Genomic DNA, 16,473 nt, shown 5'->3' on the forward strand with positions numbered 1-16,473 from the left:
AATTTTTCTAAGTGTTACCAATTGAAGTAATTTTTTAAGTTGATCCAACTGATCATTTTTTACACTTTTGTCAGCTGTGAAATTTAAATTGAACCAACTTTACATTTTTAGGTTTTACCATTTTGGAATTTTTTTTTTAAAGTTGATCCAACTCATAATTTTTTACATTTTTTTTTACCTGAGAAATTTAAATTGGTCCAACTTAACATTTTTAGGTTTTACCATTTGTACTCATTTTTTTAAGTTGATCCAACTGTTCAATTTTTACAGTGTAGTTACGCCCACATTATGAAGCACCCAGCGACACGGCACAGGATAAATTCATACAGGAGCATAGCGGAGAACTGCGATTCAGGTGTTTTCAAAAGTGAGTATTACTAGCCAACAACGCGTTTCTTTGCATTGCAGTCGCATTTGTTAAAGTGCTGTAGCGTAAAGTTAACCTGTAAGATGCTACATAGTAAAGTATATTTGTGATTTTGCTGTGAAAATGCAGTGTTTTAATATGTATAGCATAAAGGTGCGTTCCACGCACACACGCGTCTTCGAAGTAGACTTAACGTTACATATATTAAAACCATACGCAAGTTAAAGACACTTTTTAATGTCTGTGTAACATGTGACCTGTCATTTTTTCGATAAGTATTGATGTGCAAATGAGCACATCACAATATGAAATACACATCACTGTAATGTAGTTTATGTCTGTTAATATGTGGTCTCTTGATATACGAAATATCAATATGCTTAAACAACTTTAAACAGTGTTGCCATAATCACTTATTAAAAGAAGTTTGAGTGTAAAAGATGTTCATGTTGAGTTAGAGTTTTAGCTGCAGTTTGAGTAAGTTTGAAATGTTTTAGATGTGACGTCACCATTAGGGTGTGGAGTATTCTCTTCAGTGGGGTACTTGGACTTTTTATTTTAATTTATTATTCTGTTTCTTTTGCTGTTGCAAAATGAGTTAAATAGACACACTGCCTGTGGTTTAAAATGTTTTTTGTGTGTGGCCTTTGCTCGAAGTCATCAGAAAATGATGACAATATAATGAAATTTTCGTGTGTTTTAGTAAAGCTAGAGATGCTTGTGATGCTTGTCAATAACGGTGTGTAAGATAAACAGATACAGCCTTTGTCAACAATTGTAAATAAGATGTTTTAAACTGTTACACACAGACATCAAAACTCAGCATACAAATCTCAATAACGGTTACAATCAATAAACCGTAAATGCTGCAGTGCATGCTGGGTAATAGAATAGCATCAAACTTAACAATGACTCTCAGCATGCATTTGGTTATTTTTACCACCACTGTTGAGTTTTGTAGGATGAGTGTTGAAGTCTTAGCATGTGTGAGAAATGTTTTAGCAACCTCTGATCAGATCTTTACAACAGCATTTTACCACTCTAGCTCTACATTATTATATTAAACAACACTATTTTTCATTTGTCTCTACCACTAAGCTTTACTTGATACTAATGCTTATACTTAATAAATGACAGGACTGTGCATTGCATGTCCTGCTCACTTTAACACGCTGTATGATTAGAACACTGCTTTACACAAGCAGAGAAAACTGCCACGCTGGACTTTAGTCCAAGTACCCAACCAAATAAAACACTGATCACCATAATGGTGAATTTAAATGACTTGTTCAATAAAACAACGTCAGCAACACTAAATATAACTAAAGCTCTACTAATTATATTCAAAGAAGTCAAGAGTTTCATTTAGTTACATGTAAATATGTATTTTATTAGCATATTTGATTGTGTATTTATATGACATGAATCTGTGTGGCTACAGTCTTTTTTCCTGTTCTTGTTCACTTCTTCAGTGGACTCTGATCATGAACAGCAGGTGTCATCACTAAAGATCAATCATCACTTGTAAAGTGAACTCAATTGATTCATTAACTGCATGAATAAATTAACATTTCACACCAGAAAGACTCTGCTTCAGTGTACATTTGTACACCCGTAGGTACAGACTCATATACAGGTGCTGGTCATATAATTAGAATATCATCAAAAAGTTGATTTATTTCACTAATTCCATTCAAAAAGTGAAACTTGTATATTATATTCATTCATTACACACAGACTGATATATTTCAAATGTTTATTTCTTTTAATTTGATGATTATAACTGACAACTAATGAAAATCCCAAATTCAGTATCTCAGAAAATTAGAATATTACTTAAGACCAATACAAAGAAAGGATTTTTAGAAATCTTGGCCAACTGAAAAGTATGAACATGAAAAGTATGAGCATGTACAGCACTCAATACTTAGTTGGGGCTCCTTTTGCCTGAATTACTGCAGCAATGCGGCGTGGCATGGAGTCGATCAGTCTGTGGCACTGCTCAGGTGTTATGAGAGCCCAGGTTGCTCTGATAGTGGCCTTCAGCTCTTCTGCATTGTTGGGTCTGGCATATCGCATCTTCCTCTTCACAATACCCCATAGATTTTCTATGGGGTTAAGGTCAGGCAAGTTTGCTGGCCAATTAAGAACAGGGATACCATGGTCCTTAAACCAGGTACTGGTAGCTTTGGCACTGTGTGCAGGTGCCAAGTCCTGTTGGAAAATGAAATCTGCATCTCCATAAAGTTGGTCAGCAGCAGGAAGCATGAAGTGCTCTAAAACTTCCTGGTATACGGCTGCGTTGACCTTGGACCTCAGAAAACACAGTGGACCAACACCAGCAGATGACATGGCACCCCAAACCATCACTGACTGTGGAGCCTTTACACTGGACCTCAAGCAACGTGGATTCTGTGCCTCTCCTCTCTTCCTCCAGACTCTGGGACCCTGATTTCCAAAGGAAATGCAAGATTTACTTTCATCAGAGAACATAACTTTGGACCACTCAGCAGCAGTCCAGTCCTTTTTGTCTTTAGCCCAGGCGAGACGCTTCTGATGCTGCAAATTCTGATGATTCTGATGATGAAAGCCCAAAATACATTGTATGGGACAAAATTATCTATTTTTCTTTTATGCCAAAAATCATTAGGATATTATGTAAAGATCATGTTCCATGAAGATATTTTGTAAATGTCCTACCTTAAATATATAAAAACGTTATTTTTGTGAGTGCATGGCCTGCTTCAGCGCCTCTGATGGACAACTTTAAAGGCGATTTTCTCAATGTTTCGATTTTTTGCACCCTCAGATTCCAGAGTTATAAACGTCTGTATCTTCGCCATATATTGTCCTGTCCTTAACAACTCATACATCAATAGAAAGCTTAATTATTCCGCTTTCAGATGATGTACAAATCTCAATTTTGAAAACTTGACCCATAAGACTAATTTTGTTGTCCAAGGTCACAAATGGTTAAGTTTCATTCTCTGCAATAAGTCCCGCCTGCGTAACTCACATCGCTAATAGGATTGGCTTTCCCTTTCTAGAGTCCCGCTTCTCTGACCCACATCGCTTCGCCAAGCTGTAGCACAGGTGGAAAGTCAGAGGCAGGGTCACAGATGATTAGGCTTATAAAACATGACTGAAAAAGTACATGTTATTTGTTGTGCATTATATTAAAGTTGCACTGTTATAGAGGTCTTAAGCACTCAGTTATACATATAGATATTACCAAAGGTGGAATATATGCAGTGCTAAATGACACACCTGCTACAAAGGTATTTTTCTTCTAACACACTAAGGGATGTCTTGAATAAAGTTATATGCAGTACAGCAGTGATTTGTCAATTGGTCACCTATGTACTTATGCTGAACATGTTGCTTCTGTTAACTGCTTGTGATTTAAGAATTTGGGGAAATCTATATAAGATAAGATTAGACTAGCGATATTTTTACATTTATTACAAGAATCATTTGTAATTTGGAACTGGTATATATTTTAAAGAAGAGATGAGGCATATGGAAAATAATGTGGGAAGGGGAAGAAGAAATAGTTATGGTTGTCATTCTGCAAAGATGTGCCTTATCTGTTGACTTTACTACATTTCAGTAAGCATGTTAGTGACGGTGGTATGTAGAGGATCCCAGAAGTATGTGAAGGTGACTGAGACTGATGGAGAGTATAACTTTCATCAGTTTCACCAGGAAGGTTTGAAGGCTGTTGTAAGCCTATAAAATGAACTTAAAACCCTGCCTATAAATCTTAATGTAATCATAATTAAAATTTTAATTTTGATTGAACTTACTAAAATAAATCCTACTGTTGACTACATAAATATCTGAAATAAATATTTTCCATATACAGCATTTAAATGATTCGGCCTGCCAGTTGATGTAGATGTGACCTACAAGGATTCAACGGGGACTGAGGTTGATGCCGACATATTCAATGAACTCTTGCAACAAGGCAATGTCACTCTCACAGCCTGTTTGGATGATGGTGTGTTCATGTACACGTTGTTACTCTTCCACAGTTCTGTAAACATTTTAATATTTAAGTAATGTCCAGCTTAGAATTTTTTGTGGAGAGACATTACTTTTTATCATGCCTGTTTAGAGCATGGTGTGATTTTTTTATTATTATAGTTTATCTTGCATTTCTTTTTCCCTTTTTTAAAAAGAAATCAAAGGCCTTGGTATTTTGCTGTAATTCCTGTTTAGTTTGTGTAATAGAGAGATTCTGTCTTAATTGCTAGTAAAGTGTGTAAATTAAGCAATTTTTAAACTCCTATGTATTTGTGTTTTGCACTCTCCAGACGTATCGGAAGACACCGAAACATTTGCCACATCACTTTCTTCTAACGCATCAACAATGATTATTGATGATCCACCAACAAAGAAAGGAAGACTGACAGCTTTACTGATAAACAAGCAGCAAAAAATGTAAGTTTTTCTAAAATAAACTCTTCATTGTTCGACTGTTATTGTTTTAGTATTTTGTTAATAGTAATACTAATGCAATATCGGCCGCAAGCAGAGTGCTGGAGGGAATCATAGCCATGCTCATATAGAGCCATATCACATGACTACGAGAGCGATATTGCATTTTTAAACATTCACTTGTTTACAGTAGCAATTAAGTTGACCTTGCAATTTCTGTTATGTAATGCACATCTCGAAACCCACGCGTTAACATGCTGTAATTTTTTTTACAATTTCTTAGCGCTGTGAATTGATCTGAGAGAAAGTTCCAAATGTGCATGTTTTTTTCTTTATTTCATAAGTCCAACTTGGCTTAGTGGCTGAGTGATACAAATGGTGGTACTGTCTGGCATTTAGATTCGAGACCTGAAAGAAACTCTTGTATAAATGTGTATGTTTGTCTGTAGTTTAAGTTTTTCTGTTTCATGTTACAGATGGTGCACACGGTACTCAAATCAAAACCTGGTGGAGACAAAATTATGTACGAGTATGATAAAGCCAAAACCCTGTCAGACAGCACCCACAGACAGTTAATTAACATGCTTGTCGCCAACATGATTGAAGTACATGGGTAAGAACTAAAATAAGTGATTGACTAGAATAGTGTCAATTATAGTGTCGTGGTTGAAGAAAAGATAATATTTTTATAACTGATTAATCCACTAAATGTGTTGTTTTTTGCTGCTTTTCTTTTTCTCAACCCAATGTCTCTGTTCGGACATTTTGTGGAGGTGTCCTTCTGTTTTACGTTATGGAGCAAAGTATGCACTTGGAATCGTTGCTTTATAGGTGTTTTCTAAAGACACTAAAGCTTAGTCCAGAAGCTCAAAAACAACAATATAGAAAGTGTAGCCTTCATTTCTGTGTTCTGTGCCGTACAGTCTTGATGAGCAGAAGTCAACAATAGTGTTGTCAAGCCTCTCAAATGTTTTGTGCATGGAGAAAAAAGATGAAAATCCTTGACCAATCAGGTTCAGGTTCAGAATTTGAGTACACAAATCTGAAGTAAAGGCAAATATGCTGATAAAAAGAAAACAGGAGATTCACTCTAGTCACACTAAAAGTATGTGAGTGGAAAATGTGTAACTATATTGTAAACAATTTTAACATGTAACACCATTAGCATCAGGTCTAAGAAACCTTGATTAAAGTTACAATTGGACTACTCGTTTATAAATCACTAAACGGCCTAGGACCGAAATACGTCGCAGATATGATCGCAAAATATGAACCTAACAAACCACTTAGATCATTAGGATCAAGTCAGTCAACAAGTCTAAAGAAGGGGAATCTGGTTTTAGCTTGTATGCTGCCCGTAGCTGGAATCAGCTTCCAGAAGAGATCAGATGTGCTAAAACATTATCAACATTTAAATGCAGACTCAAAAGTCATCTTTTTAGCTGTGCATTTACTGAATGAGCACTGTGCCTTGTCCAGACTGACAATATACAGTACTTCACTATATTTCATGTATAATCCGTTTATTCTAAACTGTTTTAATTAACTTTAAATCATTTTTTAAATCATTTTTAAGATTTTTAAATTCCTTGTTTTATTGTTGTGATTATTTTTAGATGATTATTTTAATTATTTTTATGTAAAGCACTTTGAATTACCATTGTGTATGAAATGTGCTATTTAAATAAACTTGCCTTGCCTTACAGAAAAAATAAATGTCGCAGACTTCTTGTGAGCCACTAAAGCTCATGGTTATTGTACGGTGAGTCAATAGTTTTTGCACGACTGTACTTCAGTCGGACGCTACATTTAATGTCGGGCGTGTCACAACGATTATGGAGGAAAACCGCAAGAGAACGTTTGTCAATGAATGTGTCATTTCATTTGTTTAATATCAGGGAATTTGTCTTTGTTTTATTGTTGTGGATGTCACGCCACGGGGAAGGCAGGACCCAAACGCAGGCAGTAGTGAGGGAAAAGCAATGATTTTGATAAATAAACTCACACTCCTACACCCCATCAAGATCCCTGCGTTCAGGAAACCAGCAGCTTGTATTGCCTTCTTATAAGGGGGCAGTTAATCGCTTTCCTGCTCATTCTCCTTCACAACTCCTTCCTGGTGGAACATTCTTCCTAACTCGGTCCGGTCAACCACATCTCACACAACATTCAAAAAACTACTTAAAACCCATCTCTTCTGTGAATACTTGACAGACAAATGGAAAAAAAACACTAACCCTCTCTCTTTCTCTCAACAGGTATTGGTCTAGCTTTTGTTGAAACCAGTAACTTTGTATTGGCACCTATTGTATTATTGCTCCTGTATGACATATCGCTTATTGCACCCTAAACTCTTTGTAAGTCGCTTTGGATAGCAGCTGCTAAATGACTAAATGTAAATGTAAAAACCCACGAGGGTGTAAAGCAACAATAACCAAGGATACAAATAGACAGATATGACAGAATACAATAGACTGACTAAACTAGACTATAACAACACTTGACATAAACTACAACTTGACTTGATTTAGACTAGACTCACAAACTCCACAGATTACAAAATAGACGCAATGTCTTAAGCAAAAGTGTAAGGCATATCTAATCAGCAAAACGAACGAGCACAGGATAGAAAACCCAAGGGCATTAAATGAGGAACTAAATCAAGCAGCGAACAGGTGAGGGGCATGAAACCATAACAAGATAATTAACGAGGTAACGAGACGGCGGGGAGACGAGACCGGAGAGCTCGTGGCATGCCGAACCCAGCGATGCCTACGAGCTTCCACACAGAATATGTGGTACTGTCATGATCCTGCCCCAGGACTAGAAAAACTTGACAAGACGAGGCAGAACCATGAAAGTGGAAGCCTAATTATAAAAGTAACAATTAGTTTCTTTTGTGTTTTAACGCTTACCATTGTCTTAATCGTTTTGTTAGCAAACGTGTTGTTCAATATAAGCGCGTTTGTCATGGTGCTATTTCATTGATGTGGTGTCTTGATTTAAAACAAACTACAAACTAAGCATTGGTTTTAAAGGATGCACAGATCTGTCTTATTTTTTTTGTAATATCAGCAGGTTTGTCATGTAGTCTTTACAGAAACTTCAAACTTACCATGAAAGTCAAACATAAACAAGAACAAGGAAAAAACAACAATAATAAACCCTCAGCAAATTTACTAGAAAAATATAGATATTTACCAGTGTATATTTTCACGGCCGGCTCAAAGCCGTGTCAAATGAGGGAGACTACGAGCACAAGTTAAAGTAGAAAAGGTTTATTCAGAAAATAAACAGTAAAAGACATAATTAAATAAAAAATGTCCCATTCGAAATAAAATAAAGACATAATTGTCATAAACTAATCCATAAACAAAGTAACTCAACAAAACAAAAGGCCAACCCAAAACAGATCATAGGCCAAACAAAGGGGCAACAGACAAAATGAGCCCTGATCTTCGGGAAGCTCCAACCTTTTAAAGTTCTTCTCAGGTGTCTTAAATTCGCCGTACAAAAGGACATGGAGAGGGATGGCTCACAGGCACGTCACAATATTCTACCATTTTCTAATCATTTAGTTTATATTAAAACATCACACACCTAGAGCTTCCTAAATATTTCCGTCTTTCATGAAATCCAAGAACATCTCCCAAATATCATGAAATTCAGATTTTTCCCCGCTTGCGTACGTTTTTTTAAGAGCCAGACAAGATATTCAATTCTTTAGCCATATTCCTAGGGAAGGGCAACTGGTACTTTTCCAACATAGGGCTATTGAGCATCTGGCTTGCAGTAAACGTAGATCCACCAATGTTTCTTTCTTTATTAGACAAGGAGCTGCCATCTGCGTCAATACTTAATTAACACAATTTAGGGCACAGGGGGATTGGTACCCATGTGAATTCTGAAATATATTTAATAAGCCCATCCCAAAACTTTGCACCTCTATGCACTCCCACACACAATGAAATAATGTACCCCGAAATGTATTACATTTAAAAGAAAGGTCTGGAATATTAGGGTTGCATTTATTCAATCTAACCGGTGTTATGTAGGTTCTCATTACCCAATTATTGTGAGGAATGGGTATTTTGCCCATTCATCCCTTCCACCAGGGGACCTCCTCTCCCCTTATGGACTATGGACTCTCTGGCTGAGTCCGAAATTGCATACTCAATGGGTAGGTACTCAATTTCAGTAGGTACGTACTCAACGGGGCTAAATGGGTACGTACTGTTTTCCCTGAATGGGTGTAGTATGAATGTTATCGGATATTGATGATCTTCTTTTCCTTTTTAATGGCGGGGAGCAAATTACTTTTGTGGTGCATGTCCGCCACCTACTGTACTGGAGTGTACATGGGCCAGAGATTATCCATGCGATGTAATAACAAGCGCAACAACTTAAGTTATGAGAGACAGGTGCATTAACATCAGTAATGCTAACTTTACCTTCCATGAGTTTTCTCAGCATTTGCAACATGTTTGTAATGCCTTCACAAAGGAGACGTCGGGTAGCTGCTCGACGATCTCGCCTTAGGAGAGCACTGCTGATTTTATTGCCAAGGAATATAAGTATTATTGCTTATAAATTAAATGTACCCTAGAAATGCATTGCTAGCCAACACCAACACTTGGCCACAATATTATTGATAAGTGCTGACCAATACTTATTCATTTTTTTCCTGAAAATGATATTTACATTTGACATTTATTCATTTATCAGACGCTTTTATCCATATATTGATATATTGTATTAAAATAGGCTACTAAATGTAATTGTATTGCCATTTGCCATCTATGCATTAATACAGACTACAAAAATGTGAATGCATACGTTTTCAGTGAAGCAATAACATAATGCATGAAGTAATGTAATATGTTTTATTTACAGAAAACTATAGAATAAACATGAATAAAAATACGTAAATTTGATGTAAGAAAATAAATGAATTTAATAATTATTAATACATATAACATATATACACATTATAAACATTAACAAACATTATACACAACAATAAAACAAGGAATTAAAAAAAAAAAAGAATTAAAGTTAATTAAAACAGTTTAGAATAAACGGATTATACATGAAATATAGTGAAGTATATTGTCAGTCTGGACAAGGCACAGTGCTCATTCAGTAAATGCACAGCTAAAAGATGACTTTTGAGTCTGCATTTAAATGTTGATAATGTTTTAGCACATCTGATCTCTTCTGGAAGCTGATTCCAGCTACGGGCAGCATACAAGCTAAAACCAGATTCCCCTTCTTTAGACTTGTTGACTGACTTGATCCTAATGATCTAAGTGGTTTGTTAGGTTCATATTTTGCGAGCATATCTGCGATGTATTTCGGTCCTAGGCCGTTTAGTGATTTATAAACGAGTAGTCCAATTGTAACTTTAATCAAGGTTTCTTAGACCTGATGCTAATGGTGTTACATGTTAAAATTGTTTACAATATAGTTACACATTTTCCACTCACATACTCTTAGTGTGACTAGAGTGAATCTCCTGTTTTCTTTTTATCAGCACATTTGCATTTACTTCAGATTTGTGTACTCAAATTCTGAACCTGAACCTGATTGGTCAAGGATTTTCATCTTTTTTCTCCTGCACAAAACATTTGAGAGGCTTGACAACACTATTGTTGACTTCTGCTCATCAAGACTGTACGGCACACAACACATAGAAATGAAGGCTACACTTTCTATATTGTTGTTTTTGAGCTTCTGTGGACTAAGCATTAGTCTCTTTAGAAAACACCTTCATGTGAACACAAGAGTTTCTTGGCAAGATGCACAGAAGTACTGCAGAATGCATCATGATGATGTCTCCACCCTCACCTTTGAAGAAGCAAAACGGGCTATTAAACATACGGATGTCACTTACTGGTTCATCTGGGTTGGATTTTACCAAAATCCTTCAAACGCATTGCAATGGTTTTGGTCTGGAGGAGAGAATGACTCAGCTTTTTGGGATGTTGGTGAGCCAAACTTTATTGAATTTGAACTCTGTGGTGTTGTTGGGATATATACATATCTACTCTATAATGTGAACTGCATCTGGGGTTTAACATTTTTTTGTATGGAGATGTTTGAGCTGATTCTGGTTAATAAAACCTAAACATGGGAAGATGCTCTGGACTACTGCAGACAGAACTATATTGATCTGGTCAGTATCACCTCTAAAAACATTACGACAGATGTGGAGACAAACACCATGACGGCTCAAACACCTCATGTGTGGACTGGCCTACGATTTTTGGCTGGCCATTGGTTCTGGGTCAGTGGGGATGAATATGATGCCTGGTCTCAGAATGTAGATCTTCAGTGCCCGGCCAGAAATCTCCGGTGTGCAGCTTTGGATACAACACTTAAGGTTTTAAAACCTCAAGACTGCGAGGAAAGACTCAGCTTTTTCTGTATCAAGAGGAAAACTAAAAATGTTATGTAAAATATATATTCTAATACATAATACTTTGACGTGATGTTTAGAGAAATGTTATAAGACTTAATTTTCCCTGTCATTATTTTTTTTTACATAATTTGAACATTTGAATTTGATCATATATAATGTACAAAGGTTTTCAATCTGTCCATGGAGTGTGCATATAGAATGTCTTATACAGACGCTTCACCCATCGTATAGCTTTACTGGAAATAATTTGATACAATTTATACAACTTACTCTGTCTTTCTCATCATAACCTTTTACACATACAGTACAACACTGTATTACACAAATTTACAAACAGTTTAGGTGTGTATAATTATATTTATTTATCTATATTTTTTTTGCATATCATGCATTTTGTTTAAAATAAGTTTTGAAATGGACAAATAAACTATGTTTGCTAATAACATTGGCGAACACAATAGAAGATATTTTGAGAAATGTCTCTGTAGTTTTGCGTCCCTAAAATGGAAGTCAACATTATTTGGTTACCAACATGATTCGAAATATATTTTATGTTCTGCAGAAAAAAAAGTCTAACTAATGATGGACAAAAAACTATCCGCAACGAATGATAAAATACACTACGTTTAATCTAAAAAAATGTACTGTTAAAATGTTAAAATTAACTTAACAAAAATGTGTCCTGTTCTTTAACTTTCATTCATAAAATTTATTGTCAGAGACACATGCCATGTACACATTTAAATTTTCTAGTATCTACAGAATAATAAACATGAGTGATGAAAAGAGGGCATGCTCAAGACAATATCTAAGATCCTGGAGAGCAGCTAAATGTGTTATACAACACATCTCTTCACAACACAAAGAATTTGAAACACTTGATGATGATTGTGCCCAAACCTCAGAATGTTAAGGGACTTGTGTGATGGCTTAAGTTTATGGGTGACACAACATACCTTCCATCACCGATGTCCTCTGGAGCATCAAGCACTTTCCGAGAATCTAAGAAGGAAGCTGATGTGGAAGAAGTCATGGAAGTCTGGGAAAATAATAATGATACATCTGATCAACCTGGCAACAGACCTGGCAACTTGGGCTTCTCAGTTTCAAGTTAAAAACAATGCTGTTGACCATCTTTTGAAGATTCTTCAGAAACATGGCCATGTAGCGGTTTTAGCTGCATGTTAAAATAAAGACGAGCTAAGCTCACCAAATATGGTTCTCCACCAGATCTATCAAGATAACATCCATGAAATGAGTTATTTAAAACATAAATTTCAGTCAAGGAATTAGTTTAACTCAAAGGAAAATACGTATAATAATCGTTATTAAATATACATATTTTACAGTCTCTGATTAGTAATATAAAGTATAACAATATTTGTAGGCTTTCGTCCAGCGAATGCATCAATGATATCTGAATCTGAATTTCATGATATTTGGGAGATGTTCTTGGATTTTATTAAAGACGGAAATATTTAGTAAGCTCTAGGTGTGTGATTTTTTAATATAAGCTAAATGATTAGAAAATGGTTGAATATACACTGGTAAATATCTATATTTTTCTAGTAAATTTGCTGAGGGTTTATTACTGTTGTTTTTTTTCCTTGTTTTGTAAGTTTGAAGTTTCTGTAAAAAGTACATGGCAAACCTGTTGAGATTACCAAAAGAATAAGACAGATCTGTGCATCCTTTAAAACCAATGGTTAGTTTGTAGTTTGTTTTAAATCAAGACACCACATCAATGAAATAGCACCATGACAAACGCACTTATATTGAACAACACGTTTGCTAACAAAACGATTAAGACAATGGTAAGCGTTAAAACACAAAAGAAACTAATTGTTACTTTTATAAGTAGGCTTCCACAACAATAAAACAAAGACAAATTCCCTGATATTAAACAAATTAAATGACACTTTCATTAATAAATTTTCTCTTGCGGTTTTGGCTCCATAATCGTCGTGACACGCCCTATTTTATATGTAGCGTCCGTCTGAAGTACAGTCGTGCAAAAACTATTGACTCACCGTACAATAACCATGAGCTTTAGTGGCTCACCTGAGAAAGTCTGAGACCTTTATGTTTTCTGTAGTCCAATTGTAACTTTAATCAAGGTTTCTTAGACCTGATGCTAATGGTGTTACATGTTAAAATTGTTTACAATATAGTTACACATTTTCCACTCACATACTCTTAGTGTGACTAGAGTGAATCTCCTGTTTTCTTTTTATCAGCATATTTGCCTTGGAAAACTGTATGTTTACTTCAGATTTGTATACTCAAATTCTGAACCTGAACCTTTTTTCACCTTTTTTCTCCTGCACAAAACATTTGAGAGGCTTGACAACACTATTGTTGACTTCTGCTCATCAAGACTGTACGGCAGAGAACACATAGAAATGAAGGCTACACTTTTTATATTGTTGTTTTTGAGCTTCTGGACTAAGCTTTAGTCTCTTTAGAAAACACCTTCGTGTGAACACAAGAGTTTCCGGGGAAGATGCACAGAAGTACTGCAGAAAGCATCATGATGATCTCTCTATATATACATATCTACTCTATAATGTGAACTGCAACTGAGGTTTTACATTTCTTTGTATGGAGATGTTTGAGCTGATTCTGGTTAATAAAACCAAAACACGGGAAGAGGCTCTGGACTACACTGTAAAAAATAAATGTATTTTTACAGGGAAAATGCAGTATAACGTAACCGTATTTTCACATTTTTTTATTAAAATAGTAAAATTCCATAAAACGCCATACATTTACACCAAATTGACATTTTTCCATGTTACTGACAAAAACAAAAGTAATGATCATGAAATCTGAAAATGCACTTCTGTCCTCTAGTGGTGATCTTTCTCTGATGAAGTGAGTTTGACGGCTTGAACAGAACATGTTGTTTTTATTCATCCAGTCAATCACAGTAGAAAACATGAACCACACCCACTATTCTTCCTCATTCAATATTCAATTTCATTGTGAAATATGTCAGAAAACTGAAGACAATCACCAATTCTGCTTCACAGGGACTTTCACAAATCAACATGCTGCAGAACATGAATGACTTGATGTTTCATTGTTATTAAAGTCACCATTAATGTGATCAGTGTTTACTTTAGTTGGGCTCTTCACCCTTCATCTAATACACTGTGATCTCTCTTTGGGCTGGAAAATGAAGGATGCTCAAAAGAGAAAGTGACCAGATTTATTTTTCTGGTTGATGATGGTGATGTGAATCGTCATCTAGTTGAGTGTTGGTATTACGTGATTCATATTTTTGTTGGTTTTTTTGTTATATCTGTGTGAATGAGCTTCGGCTGAAAGAAAAGATTTCTTACGATAACATTCTTATGAACAGATTTAGAAAACATAATGTACATTAAATTACGGGAGCTGGTTTTTCACACATAGACAATCAATGTATGAATCTCAACAGTGGTGACATTAAATGAAAAGCTTCATGTTGCAATGCATGCTGGGAATCATTGATGAGTTTTGAACTATGATGGTACCCAGAATGCATTGCGTTTATCTGAATAGTTTGTTAGTTATCACCATTGTTGAGATGAACAGGCTGAATCTTGATGTCTGCGTATCTCATGGTTTATCATTTTTAATGTTCATGATGTGTTTTAAAGTCCTTCATAATATCACTTAACACGGTAATGTCTGGTAGCATCACAAAAGCACTTATAACCAGTGAATACATGAATGGAGATAGACCAGTAAATGATGACGCTCACCATCAGAAAGATCATGATATCACTTTTTCTCAGCTTTTATCAGGCACAAAAGCTAAAGAAAACCTGAAGATAAAAGCAAAGAGTCAAGAGCCCAAGTAAAGCAAACACTGATCAGCATAATGGTGACTAAACAACAACCGTCAACATCTGAACTTGTGTTAATTGTCAATAAGATCTTTTGTAAACGCACAATAGAAATAAAGTGAAGGTGGTGTTGTAATAAGTGAAGGTGGTGATGGTGTTTGTAGAGTTTAATGAGGATTTCTCACAGAAAACACTGGTTGTCAGAACACTTGTGTTAGAACTACAGAATTTCTCTGTTAATTTCACAGTCAGTTTGTTCAGACACGTCACTTCAGTTCACAGTGTACAGACCTTATTTCTGTTGATGGTCAATGCTTGGCACCCTGTGCTGCTGTGCACTTCACTATTTCTTTACACTGACGTATTTCATTCATCACTTAGTTTCTTTATATATTTGTTTTAGCAGCTGTGTACATGTGAGTGTTTTTAACATTATAAGTTGTTTAGTTAATGTTTCTACCATCATTTTCACGTAACGTGTGTTACCCTGATGGTGTTTTGTGTTTGTGTATAAGACACAGAGCACATCTCTATATAAGAGAGCTAAAGCTCTATGGTCTGTCCACTTTTGAGTCTTCACGTGGTTGTGCAGTCTGTCATCTCATAGTCTTTGCTTGCTGTGTACACAAATAAAATAGAATAATAATAGAAGTTGAATAAGCAACTCAATTAACAAAGTGCTTGTTTAAAAGTAGTAAAACACACAAAATTTTGTCAGTGTACTTTTAAAGTTTGAATACTGTTGCTTTTTCATTTTACCATTTTTAAAATTCAACCATTTTAATTGAAGTCATTTTTTTATTTAACAGACAAATCAAAGCAAAGCAAATACAAAGCAAGCAAAGACTAAGAGGTGATAGACTGCACAACCACATGAAGACCATGCTCATATAGAGATGTGCTCTGTGTCTTATACACAAACACAAAACACCATCAGGGTAACACACGTTACGGGAAAATGATCGCATAAACATTAACTAAACAACTTATAATGTTAAAAACACTCACATGTACACAGCTGCTAAAACAAATATATCAAGAAACTAAGTGATGAATGAAATATGACATGTTGTGCAGAGTTAAACAGGGAATTGTGGGAAAGTCCTTTACAGTTTTTCACAGTATATGTGAAGGTTATTTACAGTTTAATTCTACAGAGATGTCAGTGTAAAGAAATAGTGAAGTGCACGGCAGCACAGGGTGCCAAACATTGACCATCAACAGAAATAAGGTCTGTACACTGTGAACTGAACTGACGTGATCTGAACAAACTGACAAATTCTNCTCTCCACACAATCCATCACACATTACTCTCTCAGGCGTCCTGTCAGTTGGTAATACCTAGAATTTTAAAATCAAGTGCAGGTGGTAGATCCTTTTCCTATCTAGGCCTATGGAATAGTCTTCCCTGC

Source organism: Triplophysa rosa, linkage group LG11 (assembly GCF_024868665.1).
Source record: "Triplophysa rosa linkage group LG11, Trosa_1v2, whole genome shotgun sequence".
Lineage (NCBI taxonomy): Eukaryota > Metazoa > Chordata > Actinopteri > Cypriniformes > Nemacheilidae > Triplophysa > Triplophysa rosa.